This window comes from Oncorhynchus masou, chromosome 22 (assembly GCF_036934945.1).
Source record: "Oncorhynchus masou masou isolate Uvic2021 chromosome 22, UVic_Omas_1.1, whole genome shotgun sequence".
NCBI classification, from domain to species: domain Eukaryota; kingdom Metazoa; phylum Chordata; class Actinopteri; order Salmoniformes; family Salmonidae; genus Oncorhynchus; species Oncorhynchus masou.
The window spans coordinates 18,527,899-18,541,798 of record NC_088233.1 but is presented as its reverse complement, the minus strand read 5'-3'; the positions used below and the strand labels follow the sequence as shown (position 1 = coordinate 18,541,798).

The 13,900-nt window shown below is 39.0% G+C and overlaps 1 protein-coding gene across 2 annotated transcripts in view; it reads right to left on the bottom strand.

Annotated features, from left to right (window-relative positions):
• LOC135509133 (G1/S-specific cyclin-D2-like) overlaps nt 1–13,341 on the bottom strand; it is a 293,467-nt gene extending 280,126 nt beyond the window's left edge. For both annotated transcript variants that reach the window (XM_064929530.1, XM_064929529.1), the window contains exon 1: nt 13,228–13,341. The gene's annotated coding sequence lies outside the window, so the exon portion shown is untranslated. The remainder of the gene's footprint in view (nt 1–13,227) is intronic.
• Nucleotides 13,342–13,900: the final 559 nt, after the last annotated feature.

Genomic DNA, 13,900 nt, shown 5'->3' with positions numbered 1-13,900 from the left:
TGCTCGCCACACTTCTTCAGAATTTGAAAACACAATGTAGAAAGAGGGTAGAATTGATATTAAAGTCACATAAATTGTTGCATCAGTGCCTATCAAAGTCCCCAATAATCGTTGATAAAGTTGCAAAGGGGTGAAATTACATAGTGTAGTTGGTAATAGATAAAGAGATGATACTTTACTCAGTGTTAAGTAAACATGCTTGAGGTTCATATCTTTTCACAGCCATCAATTTATTTAGACTGCATTATGTTGTGTATTGGTAGAACTTTGCTGCCACCCAGTGGTAATGAGTATGCATGTTTGAAAGATAACTGAATACAGTTTAAGTGATGTCCTATCCTTTCAAGAAGGCTAACAAACAGCTGAGGAAAGAGAAGTGCAAACATACAATGACACTGTCTGCTGTGTAACATGCATTACCAATAATAATCACTTTCACATAGACATTAAACACCATTAATTACCTTACATAAAGATATACATGTCACTGCCAAAATAATGGAAACACTTGAGTAAATGAGGGATACAAAGTGTATTGAAAGCAGGTGCTTCCACACAGGTGTGGTTCCTAAGTTAATTAAGCAATTAACCTCTACGGGATTGGTGTCGTCGTCCTGTGGCAAGTAGTTTTGTGGTTGTGGACATTAGTTTTTGTCAGTAGTTGTGTGGTTGTGGTCAGAAGGTTTGTGGTTCAGTAACTGTGATCAGTAGTTGTGTGGTTGTGGTTAGTAGTAGTGGTCAGTAGTTTTGTAGTTGAGGTCATTAGTTGTGTAGTTCAGTAGTTGTGGTCAGAAGTTGTGGTCATTAGTTGTGTGGTTCAGCAGTTGTGTAGTTCAGTAGTTATGTTGAGTTATGTGGTTGTGGTCAGTGGTTGTGGTCACTCTTAATCCTCATCATCATTTTTGCCTACACTGTCACATGTGCTCCTCTGCATTTAAAAAATATATACAATATTTTACCTTTACTTAACTAGGCAAGACAGTTAAAAACAATTTATTATTTTCAATGATGGCCTAGGAACAGTGCGTTAACTGCCTTGTTCAGGGGCAGAACGACAGATTTGTACCTTGTCATCTGTGAGTATCCATAGCAACGGCTCCATTTGGGCTGCTCAATGATGAGACACTTAGCTAACTTTTTGTCAATCTAAATTCTGAGAAACAGCTGTAAACTTTTATTGGTAGAAGATATCTGTTCCAATTTTTTATTTGAAAAGCAGAGAAATAGAGGAAGGTTTCATACGCTCTAAGGTTCTGTCTAACTTGCTGGGGAAGTGGTACAAATGTCCATTGTTAATAAATAAAGTTACAGAAAATGTTGATGCAGTTATTAAAACAGCTGTAATTTTGTATCAGAATGAGATTTTTGTTCAAATTAAAGATTTGAATAGCAGAGAAGCTGATTTGTGTCAAAAGTTACATTGTTGCATTAGCAGTGAATGGAATGTCGGAAGTGATGCTATCACAATGGGGCATTTATAATCTTGAGGAAATGCCATGAAAGTGAATGAAGATGGATTTAAAAAATGACAAAGTTTAATATTTTAAAAAGTAAAAAAGATATGAAAAAGTTGTATTCGAGCACATTATTCCAGACCATTTATGACTTTTCTAGTTTAAATGTTGAAGGAGGAGTAGCGTTACAAATAATAATAATACTATTCAGAATGGGACGTATGACAAACGTTTGCTTCGCAAGTCCCATTAATAATTCATCTTGAATTAAATCCCATCTGGGCTATGTTTTAGCACTGCTTCAACACACAAGAGAAATACTAAATAGACAGTTGAAGGCATTGGTCAAAACATCAGCTAAGGAAAAAAAATAAACAAGACTACTGTTACAAGTTTACAAAAAAAATCAGCACAGGATGGTTCTGAGTTTTGATAGTCTTTGGTGATTCTATCTCTGAGTAAACCACAACCATCTGAAAAATGACATGACAAGAGGTTAGGGGAATTGTCTGGGCTTACCCCACATACATACAGACGGGAAAAAAGGTATTTAGTCAGCCACCAATAAATACTTATTTTCCACCATAATTTGCAAATAAATTCATTAAAATCCTACAAAGTGATTTTCTGGATTTTTTTCTCTCATTTTGTCTGTAATAGTTGAAGTGTACCTATGATGAAAATTACAGGCCTCTCTCATCTTTGTAAGTGGGAGAATTTGCACAGTTGGTGGCTGACTAAATACTTTTTTGCCCCACTGTACATACATACAGTTGAAGTCGGAAGTTTACATACACCTTAGCAAATACATTTAAACTCAGTTTTTCACAATTCCTGACATTTAATCCAAGTAAAGATACCCTGTCTTAGGTCAGTTAGGATCACCACTTTATTTATAGAATGTGAAATGTCAGAATAATAGTACAGAGAATGATTTATTTCAGCTTGTATTTCTTTCATCACATTCCCAGTGGGTCAGAAGTTTACATACACTCAATTAGTATTTGGTAGCATTGCCCACTGTCAAATATTTTGGGTAGCCTTCCACAAGCTTCCCACAATAAGTTGGGAGAATTTTGGCCCATTCCTCCTGACAGAGCTGGTATAACTGAGTCAGGTTTGTAGGCCTCCCTGCTCACACACGCTTTTTCAGTTCTGCCCACAAATTTTCTATCGGATTGAGGTCAGGGCTTTGTGATGGCCACTCCAATACCTTGACTTTGTTGTCGTTAAGCTATTTTTCTACAACTTTGTAAGTATGATCGGGGTCATTGTCCATTTGGAAGACCCATTTGCAATCAAGCATTAACTTCCTGACTAATGTCTTGAGATGTTGTTTGAATTTATCCACATAATTGTCCTCCCTCATGATGCCCTCTATTTTGTGAAGTGCACCAGTCCCTCCTGCAGCAAAACACCCCCACAACATGATGCTGCCACCCCCGAGCTTCATGGTTGGGATGGTGTTCTTCGGCTTGCAAGCCTCCCCCTTTTTCCTCCAAACATACTGGTTATTATGGCCAAACAGTTCTATATTGTTTCATCAGACCAGAGTACAGAAAGTACAATCTTTGTCCCCATGTGCAGTTGCAAACTGTAGTCTGGCTTTCTTATGGCGGTTTTGGAGCAGTGGCTTCTTCCTTGCTCAGCTGCCTTTCGGGTTATGTCGATATAGCACTCATTTCACTGTGAATATAGATACGTTTGTACCTGTTTCCTCCAGCATCTTCACAAGGTCCTTTGCTGTTGTTCTGGGATTGATTTGCACTTTTCACACCAAAGAACGTTCATCTCTAGAAGACAGACTGCGTCTCCTTCCTGAGCATTATGACGGCTGCGTGGTCTCATTGTGTTTATACTTGCGTACTATTCTTTGTACAGATGAACATGGTACCTTCAGGCGTTTGGAAATTGCTCCCACGGATGAATCAGACTTGTGGAGGTCTACAATTGTTTTTTTCTGAGGTCTTGGCTGATTTCTTTAGATTTTCTCATGATGCCAAGCAAAGAGGCACTGAATTTGAAGGTAGGCTTTGAAATACATCCACAGGCACAGCTCCAATTGACTCAAATTATGTCAATCAGTCTAACAGAAGCTTCTAAAGCCATGACATCATTTTCTGGAATTTTCCAAGCTGTTTAAAGGCACAGTCAACTTAGTGTATGTAAACTTCTGACCCACTGGAATTGTGATACAGTGAGTTAAAAGTGAAATAATCTGTCTGTAAATAATTGTTGGAAAAATCACTTGTGTCATGCACAAAGTAGATGTCCTAACCGACTTGCCAAAACTATAGTTTGTTAACAAGAAATTTGCTGAGTGGTTGAAAAACAAGTTTTAATGACTCCAACCTAAGTGCATATAAACTTCCGACTTCAACTGAGATATATATATATCTATATATATATAAATATATATATATATATATATATATATATATTGGTAGAATATATATACGAGAGTTGAAGTCGTATGTATATATACATGCGCGCACACGCACACACACACACACACGCACACGCACACGCACAGTCAAGTTTGGACACACCTGCTCCAGTGTTTTTCTTATGGACCGACACAGGAAAGGAAGACCCAGAGTTACCACTACTGCAGAAGTTCAATGGAGTTACCAGACTCAGAAATTGCAGCCCAAATAAATGATTCTGAGTTCAAGTAGACACATCTCAACATCTGAATTCATTCAATGAAGTGGCGCTGAGTTTGGAAGAAGCCAGTGTGCTCGCTCTGACAGAATGGAAAATGTCTGCGCTATGTAGCGAGCAGCAGGAGGAGTGTGTCCTGATACCCAGTCACCTCCACACTGTCGAGCACAAGAAACACATTCAGACCAAGGAGCATCTGTTCCCCAGCCACCTACAGCACACATACAGCCTGGACGGAGCTGCAGCAATATGCACAGGCACACTTGTGCGTGCACACACACATACACACAGTACCGGTCAAGTTTGGACACACCTACACCAAGGTTTTTCTTATTTGGACCGCCACAGGAAAGGAAGACCCAGAGTTACCACTACTGCAGAGGGTAAGTTCAATAGAGTTACCAGCCTCAGAAATTGCAGCCTAAATAAATGCTTCAGAGTTCAAGTAGACACATCTCAACATCTGTTCAGAGGACACACCCTGAATCAGATTGGATTAAATTATTTTTCCCCTCATCTACACACAATACCCCATAATGACAAAGCAAAAACAGGTTTAGAAAGGTTTGCAAATATATATAGGGGAATTCTCAGCACTACCACATACGCATCAGTAGCATTTACAAGAAAGAGAAAAAAAAACAATGAGCCACTCCTTAAAGCAGCTGCGATGACTGCCACACACACACAAAAAACATTTACTGATCACTTCACAACCTACTGTACCCTGTCAAACAGCTTTCTGGCGTATTGCTCTGAACAAATGAAAATATTAGTATTTTACCATAGGCTTTATGTTACAAATTATAACTTGAAGCTGTCACAAGTACAACATGTATAAAAAAAAATGAAAGACCCTTTAATGTTTGTATACAGAATGGAAAATGTCTGTGTCACTGCGGTGATATGTCTTTGTTGGGATTTGAGATACGACAGGAAATGGTGACGTCAATCTGTTTCTACTAAAGCAGTTTGATATCTGAAGGGCAATTACACAATAACAGACGAGACTCAGATTATTCAATTCGAAATGTATACACATTTACTTGAAGAACTGTGTAGATGCAAAGTTTTGTAACAGAATGACAGCACAAACCGTCACTCTGTTACCAAACTTTGAATCTGCACTGTTCTTCAAGTAAATTTGTTTTTGAAAAGTTTTAAATTGTTAAAAGTAGTCTTTGGTTTTGCAATCATTGGTTTTTGTTTGAAAAACATTTTAAATGGAAGATCTGAGTCTCAGCATCATTCTGTTACCATGGAATTGCCCAACATTGACTTATGAAAGTGAAAAAATGTGTCATTTCCTTCTTGAAAAAAAAAAGATTCCAGATAATGCCATTTCTGTTTGCATCACACTGCAAAGTTGTGATTTCACACAAAGAAAAAACATTCCTGTGAATGATCATTTTTGGGTTCGAGCTGCTGAACAAGTATAACAAAGGCATTCTAAGGGAAATTATTTTGGTGATTGTAAAATAGAAAAATATATTCTCCACATAGCGTTGTATGAGATCTTCAGTTTCTTGGCAATAGCCTTCATTTCTCAGAACAAGAATAGACTGACGAATTTCAGAAGAAGGTTATTTGTTTCTGGCCATTTTGAGCCTGTAGTCGAACCAACAAATGCTGATGCTCCAGATACTCAACTAGTCTAAAGAAGACCAGTTTTATTGCTTCTTCAATCACAACAGTTTTCAGCTGTGCTAACATAATTGCAAAATGATTTTCTAATGATCAATTAACCTTTTTGAAATGATAAACTTGGATTAGCTAACACAACGTGCCATTGGAACACAGGAGTGATGGTTGCTGATAATGGGCCTCTGTACGCCTATGTAGATATTCCATAGAAAATATGAAGTTTCCAGGTACAGTAGTCATTTACAACATTAACAATGTCTACACTGTATTTCTGATCAATTTGATGTTATTTTAATGGACAAATAAAATGTGCTTTTCTTTCAAAAACAAGGACATTTCTAAGTGACCTCAAACTTTTGAACGGTAGTGTATATATATTCCAGACTGACATTGCTTGTTCAGATGATTTTTTATTATTTTGGGGATTTGTGGGTATTGTTTTGTATTGTTAGTGTATTCTCATCGACGGGGCTGTAGTGGAGCAGATTGAGAGCTTCAACTTCCTTGGTGTCCACATCACCAACAAACTATTATTGTCCAAACACACCAAGACAGTTGTGAAAAGGGCCAGGCAGGGACACGTCATGTCCCCAGCCCCTGCTGGTCCTCAGAATACCGCACTGCTACATAAGTATATCACTGCATCTACGAATACATCTGCAAAATATGTGTTCGCGTCCATTCAAATTTGATATCATCTACTGTATATACTAGTATCTCAGACACACCTCTCACTGTATTCTGGCTCTAATATATAGTTGAATTCGGAAGTTTACAAACACTTAGGTTGGAGTCATTAAAACTTGTTTTTCAACAATTTCACAAATTTCTTGTTAACAAACTATAGTTTTGGCAAGTCGGTTAGGACATCTACTTTGTGCATGACACAAGTCATTTTTCCAACAATTGTTTACAGACAGATTATTTCACTGTATCACAATTCCAGTGGGTCAGAAGTTTACATACACTAAGTTGACTGTGCCTTTAAACAGCTTGGAAAATTCCAGAAAATTATGTCATGGCTTTAGAAGCTTTGGATAGGCTAATTGACATCATTTGAGTCAATTGGAGGTGTACTTGTTGATGTTTTCCAAGGCCTACATTCAAACTCAGTGCCTCATTGCTTGACATCATGGGAAAATCAAAAGAAATCAGCCAAGACCTCAGAAAAAACATTATAGACCTCCACAAGTCTGGCTCATCCTTGGGAGCAATTTCCAAATGCCAGAAGGTACCACATTCAACTGTACAAACAATAGTAAGCAAGTATAAACACCATGGCAACACACAGCCGGCACACCACTCAGGAAGGAGACGCGTTCTGTCTTCTAGAGATTAACGTTCTTTGGTGTGAAAAGTGCAAATCAATCCCAGAACAACAGCAAAGGACCTTGTGAAGATGCTGGAGGAAATGGGTACAAAAGTATCTATATCCACAGTGAAATGAGTCCTATATCGACATAACCTGAAAGGCCGCTCAGCAAGGAGGTAGCCACTGCTCCAAAACCGCCATAAGAAAGCCAGACTACAGTTTGCAACTGCACATGGGGACAAAGATTGTACTTTTTGGAGAACTGTCCTCTGGTCTGATGATACAAAAATAGAACTGTTTGGCCATAATGACCATCAGTATTTTTGGAGGAAAAAGGGGGAGGCTTGCAAGCCGAAGAACACCATCCCAACCGTGAAGCACAGCTGTGGCAGCATCATGTTGTGGGGGTGTTTTGCTGCAGGAGGGACTGGTGCACTTCATAAAATAGACGGCATCATGAAAATGATGTGCATATATTGAAGCTACATCTTCATGAAGTTAAAGCTTGGCCGCAAATGGGTCTTCCAAATGGACAATGACAGAAAGCATACTTCCAAAGTTGTGGAAAATGGCTTAAGGACAACAAAGTCAAGGTATTGGAGTGGCCATCACAACGCCCTGACCTCAATCCCATAGAAAATATTTGGGCAGAACTGAAAAAGCGTGTGCGAGCAAGGAGGCCTACAAACCTGACTTAGTGACACCAGCTCTGTCAGGAGGAATGGGTGAAAATTCACCCAACTTATTGTGAGAAGCTTGTGGAAGGCTACCTGAAACGTTTGACCCAAGTTAAACAATTTAAAGGCAATGCTACCAAATACTAATTGAGTATGTAAACTTCTGATCCACTGGGAATGTGATGAAAGAAATAAAAGCTGAAACAAATCATTCTCTCTACTATTATTCTGACATTTCACATTCTAAAAATAAAGTGGTGATCCTAACTGACCTAAGACAGGGACTCTTTACTAAGATTAAATGTCAAGAATTGTGAAAAACTGAGTTTAAATATATTTGGCTCAGGTGTATGTAAACTCCCAACCTCAACTGTAATTCTACAGGGGACACCAGTCAAAAGTACCAGTCAAAAGTTTGGACACACCTACTTATTCAAGGGTATTTAATCAAAACTATGAAATCATACATATGGAATCACGTAGTTACCAAAAAAGTGTTAAACAAATTCAAATATATTTTATATTAGAGATTCTTACAAGTAGCCACCCTTTGCCTTGATGACAGCTTTGCACACTCTTAGCATTCTCTCAAACAGCTTCATGAGGTTGTCACCTGGAATATATTTTAATTAACAGGTGTGCCTTGTTAAAAGTTAATTTGTAGAATTTATTTCCTTCTTAATGTGTTTGAGACAATCAGTTCTGTTGTGACAGGGTAGGGGTGATATACAGAAGATAGTCCTATTTGGTAAAAGACCAAGTCCATATTATGGTAAAATACATTTACATACATTTACATTTAAGTCATTTAGCTGACGCTCTACCAAGTCCACAGCTCAAATAAGAGAAATGACAGTCCATCATTATTTTCAGACATGATCAGTCAATGCGAAACATTTTAAAAACTATGAATGTTTCTTCAAGTGCAGTCACAAAACCGTCAAGCGCTATGATGAAACTGGCTCTCATAAGGACCACCACAGGAATGGAAGACCCAGAGTTACCTCTGCTGCAGAGGATAACTTCGTTAGAGTTACCAGCCTCAGAAACGCAGCCCAAATAAATGCTTCTCAGAGTTAAAGAAACAGACACATAACAACATTAACTGTTCAGAGGAGACTGCGTGAATCAGGCCTTCATGGCTGAATTACTGCAAAGAAACCATTACTTAAGGACACCAATAAGAAGAAGAGACTTGCTTGGGCCAGGAAACATGAACAATGGACTTTAGATCTGTCCTTTGGTCTGATGGGTCCAAATTTGAGTTTTTAGTTCCAACCGCCGTGTCTTTGTGAGATGCAGAGAAGGTGAACGGATTATCTCTGCATGTGAGGTTCCTACCGTGAAGCATGGAGGAGGCGGTGTGATGGTGCTTTGCTGGTGACACTGTCAGTGATTTATTTAGAATTCAAGGCACACTTAACCAGCATGGCTACCACAGCATTCTGCAGCGATACGCCATCCCATCTGGTTTGCGCTTAGTGGGACGATCATCTGTTTTTCAACAGGACAATGACCCAACACACCTCCAGGCTGTTTCAGGGATAATTGACCAAGAAGCATAGTGATGTAGTCGATCAGATGACTTGGCCTCCACCTCACCCGACCTTAACCAAATTGAGATGGTTTGGGATGAGTTGGACTGCAGAGTGAAGGAAAAGCAGCCAACAAGTACTCAGATATACAGTTGAAGTCGGAAGTTTACCTTAGCCAAATATATTTAAACTCAGTTTTTCACAATTCCTGACATTTAATCCTAGTAAAAATTCCCTGTCTTAAGTCAGTTAGGATCACCAATTTATTTTTAGGATGTGAAATGTCAGAATAATAGTAGAGAGAATTATTTCTTTCAGCTTTTATTTCTTTCATCACATTCCCAGTGGATCAGACGTTTACATACACTCAATTAGTATTTGGTAGCATTGCCTTTAAATTGTTTAACTTGGGTCAAACGTTTCGGGTAGCCTTCCACAAGCTTCTCACAATAAGTTGGGTGAATTCTGTCCCATTCCTCCTGACAGAGCTGGTGTAACAGAGTCAGGTTTGTAGGCCTCCTTGCTCGCACACGCTTTCTCAGTTCTGCCCACAAATGTTCTATGGGATTGAGGTCAGGGTCAGGATTGAGGTTTGTGATGACCGCTCCAATACCTTGACTGTGTTGTTCGTAAGCAATTTTGCCACAACTTTGGAAGTACGCTTGGGGTCATTGTCCATTTGGAAGACCCATTTGCGACCAATCTTTAACTTCCTGACTGATGTCTTGAGATGTTGCTTCAGTATATCAACATAATTTCCCATCCTCATGAAGCCATCGATTTTGTGACGTGCACCAGTCCCTCCTGCAGCAAAGTACCCACACAACATGATGCTGCCACCCTGTGCTTCACGGTTGGGATGGTGTTCTTCGGCTTGCAAGCCTCCCCTTTTTCCATCCAAACATAACGATGGTCATTATAGCCAAACAGTTCTATTTTTGTTTCATCATTTGTTTCATCAGAGAAAAATTTCTCCAAAAAGTACGATCTTTGTCCCCATGTGCAGTTGCAAACCGTAGTCTGGCTTTTTTATGTTGGTTTTGGAACAGTGGCTTCCTCCAGCATCTTCACAAGGCCCTTTGCCGTTATTCTGGGATTGATTTGCACTTTTCACACCAAAGTACATTTATCTCTAGGAGACAGAACGTGTCTCCTTCCTGAGCGGTATAACAGCTGCGTGGTCCCATGGTGTTTATGCTTGCGTACTATTCTTTGTACAGATGAACGTGGTACCTTCAGGTGTTTGGAAATTGTTCCCAAGGATGAGCCAGACTTGTGGAGGTCTACTATTATTTTTCTGAAGTCCTGGCTGATTTCTTTAGATTTTCCCATCATGTCAAGCAAAGAGGCACTGAGTATGAAGTTAGGCCTTGAAATACATCCACAGGTACACCTCCAATTGACTCAAATGATGTCAATTAGCCTATCAGAAGCTTCAAAAGCCATGACATAATTTTCTGAAATTTTCCAAGCTGTTTAAAGGCACAGTTAACTTAGTGTATGTAAACTTCTGACCCACTGGAATTGTGATAGAGTGAATTAATTATATGTGAAACAATTGCCCGTAAACAACTGTTGGAAAAATCACTTGTGTCATGCACAAGGTAGATATCCTAACTGACTTGCCAAAACTATAGTTTGTTAACAAGACATTTGTGGAGTGGTTGAAAAACGAGTTTTAATGACTCCAATCTAAGTGCATATAAACTTCCGACTTCAACTGTATGTGCGAACTCCTTCAGGACGTTTGGAAAAGCATTCCTCATGAAGCTGGTTGAGAAATTGCCAAGAGTGTGCAAAGCTGTCATCAAGGGAAAGGGTGGCTAGTTTGAAGAATCTCAAATATAAAATATATTTTGATTTGTTTAACACTTTTTTGGTTACTACAGGATTCCATATGTGTTATTGCATAGTTTTTATTTGTTCACTATTATTCTACAGTGTAGAAAATAGTAAAAATAAGTCTCCTGCAAGATAGACACTACTATATAACTATAAATAACTAGGCCTACACACAGACCTCTCCCTCCCTGCCAGAAGACAAAGTGTTCCAATCCTGAGCCCTTCTGACAGGAAGCTTTAGCCCTCCCCCCGAATCCCCCATCCTTCACTAGATGTGGCGTACCGAATATGTACAGTGCCTACAGACGTCACGTTGTACAATGAAGGCTGTGCCCACATCCTTTGTTCTAGCCCCAGACCTAAGATGGCTTCTACATCTTCCCACCTCCCCACTGGTGTCTGTAGCAGAGTAACGACAGGAAGAACAATTACCTACTAGAGATTTTCTGTTCTGAACTAATAACTTGAAGTAGAAAATCACACCAAGTTTTCCTTTGGTATTTTACATTTTTGAACTGTGGAATTGTTGTACAAATCTCTCCTCTGGGACCCCAGCTGTTCCATGTGTTTTGACTATTCCACATCTAGCACGCCTGATTCAACTTGTCAGTTGAGGTTTCTAACTTGCAAATGTTCTACATAGTTTGCGCAGAAAACTTGGTAATTAACTAGAATTACCATAATCTATTGCGTGGTACCTTGTCCAGTCTGTGTTTCTTTTAAGCCTGTTATGTAAGAGAGATGAATGCTTGATCATGAGGGGATACATACATATAGCAGTTTCTTCGCAAGGAATCTCTACCTGAAAATACATGATCTAAGTTGGTGATAGCTGGTATTCAGCAGTCATAAAAGTATGCCTTATTTACTTTGAAAAACTACTAAAATAGTGATTTTGTCAGACAGCATAATAAAGTAATAAAATAAAATAAATGTAATATACATATCAACTGAAATATTTTCTTAAAGTAATATGAATAACTGATAGTTAATACATGATAAGCTGTCATGGGCAGTCACTGCCACAATGGGCCTTTTATTAATTGTTTTATTCTGTCTTTACAACATTCAACATAGTGCATTTAATGTTGAAAAAAATAATTGCAAATCATGATTATTTTTTAATAATCGAACCAAAACCGAAGCACTACTAATAGCCTCCCTATTTTTCCTTCCTTCTATTTGTTAACTATTAATTCCATCAAGAAATATATTAGGGAAATAGACACATCCAAGTAGCCTAAGTCATTAGTCCAGTCAGTCTCCATTCAAGCAAGACTCCATTCAAGTAAGACTCCATTCAAGTAAGACTCAGATGTTCAAGTCCATCTTTTTTTTTTATTTAAGAAAGTAAGTTAAGAACAAATTGTTATTTACAATGACGGCAGTAGGTTAACTGCCTTGTTCAGGAGCGTTACACCAGCTCTATTGTCACGCGCATCATTTGGACTATGCAGGCTCGTTCACACAATCTGAACACATCTGGAACAAACCCACAACCTTTCTCAATTTCAAAAAGCATTTAACGCTGCATTGGATTAATGGTAAAGTAACTTGTATATTGTTACAAAAAGCGCCGTGGCCGATTCGCAGCAATGGACTTGTGTGAGCCACAGCTGTAGCGGACACCTACTGTACTGCCACACATTTGACAGTCGTAACAAAGCAGCGAGATGCAGAATCTTGCGTAGCCTCTTCGCTCCAGCAGCGGGAGAACTACAGATTTGCGCAACAATGGGCTGGCGATTATCACGACAGTTTTGTGGTTGGTTGTTATTGAAGAACAATTACAGCTGAAAATGTAGCTTTGGGACACAACATCGAGAGTCTGTGCTCCCGATGTTGTATCCCAAAGCTACTGAAAACATGTTTTTTTGTGTTACAATAGTGAAAAAGGGGACATTAATTGTGTAATTTATGCTGTTCACGGAATTTGTTAACTCTCACCGGATGTCTGCCAAAAAGTGTACTTGCGCTCGAGCTCAATCCATCAACAGCCTAACGTTATTACTATCAGCCTACGATTGATGTAGAAAGATATATATTTTGTAGAAAAATGTTTTGTGACAAAATATACCCTAGTTTTCTCTTAGTCTTACCTTAGTGAAGTCTTCAAGTCCTGCGTTGTTTCCAACGATAAATCTCTTTTGTAATGATAAAATAAATTGTTTTTCACACAACGTGCAAGACTTGTTTACAAAGTTTCTGCCAGATCTCCGATTGGTCCCCGTAATATAAAGGCAACGCCCCAAACCCGTCACTGTCGGATAATTACTATAGCCTAAACTGTTTCATCAAAATTACACTAGGTGGTGGTCTTTACCCAAAATTGAAGAACAGTATAGTGGGATACCGTTAATGGTTTATAAATATACCTAAATCCACTTACAAATAGTTGTGCATCCCAATATTGCAACCTAACTCCCCCTATCTGAGATATCTACTGCAGCTCTTATCCTCCACATGCAACACGCGTTCTGCCAGTCACATTCTGTTAAAGGTCCCCAAAGCAAACACACCTGGGTCGCTCATCTTTTCAGTTCGCTGCAGCTAGCGACTGGAACGAGCTGCAACGAACACTCACACTGGACAGTTTCATCTCAATCTCTTCATTCAAAGACGCAATCATGGACACTCTTACTGACAGTTGTGGCTGCTTTTGCGTGATGTATTGTTGTCTTTACCTTCTTGCCCCTTGTGCTGTTGTCTGTGCCCAATAATGTTTGTACCCTGTTTTTTTGTGCTCCTACCATGCTATGTTGTTGTCTTTAG